Raw genomic sequence first — 598 nt, 5'->3', positions numbered from 1 at the left:
CCTTTTATCCCCCCCAGGTTCACCCTTTGGTGCATTCAATGTTGCCAAAGCCTCCACCAACCCTTTTGTGGTGAGGAGGGGGCTGGGGGGGTGGGCAATATGGGGGGGCCCCCTGGACCCCCTTTTGTATCTGAACCCCCTTTTTTGCCCCTGACCCCCCCTTTTTGCCCTCCCCAGACGGTCCCGGCTCCGACAGCCCCCTTCAGCATCAAGCACCCGACCACCAACCCTTTCCTATAGCTGCTGCCGCTTGGTGGGGGGGAGTGGGGGCTGTATCCCCACACCCCCCCCGGATTGCAGAGGGGACTGAGGCATCTGGGTGCCCCCCAACTCCCCCCCTCCTCGAGGACCAGGTTTTATTTTTTTGAGAGATATATCACAATATCTAATATATATTCTATAGAAACTTCCTCGGTCTCTGCACCTCTCTTGACCTGCCCACCCCCAATCCTTTCCCCCTTCCCCTTCACCCCACTTCCCCCCCATAAAATGCCCCATACCACGCTCTCAGAGTTAACACCCCCCCCATTTTCCTTAAGGGGGAGCCCTGTCTTGGCCCTCCCCCCCCCCCCCCACACCCCACCCCCGGGGGGGGCGG

This window comes from Haliaeetus leucocephalus, unplaced genomic scaffold (genome assembly GCF_000737465.1).
Source record: "Haliaeetus leucocephalus isolate CR32 unplaced genomic scaffold, Haliaeetus_leucocephalus-4.0 Scaffold333, whole genome shotgun sequence".
Lineage (NCBI taxonomy): Eukaryota > Metazoa > Chordata > Aves > Accipitriformes > Accipitridae > Haliaeetus > Haliaeetus leucocephalus.
The sequence above is the reverse complement of the archived record's forward strand: the minus strand, read 5'-3'. Positions refer to the sequence as shown.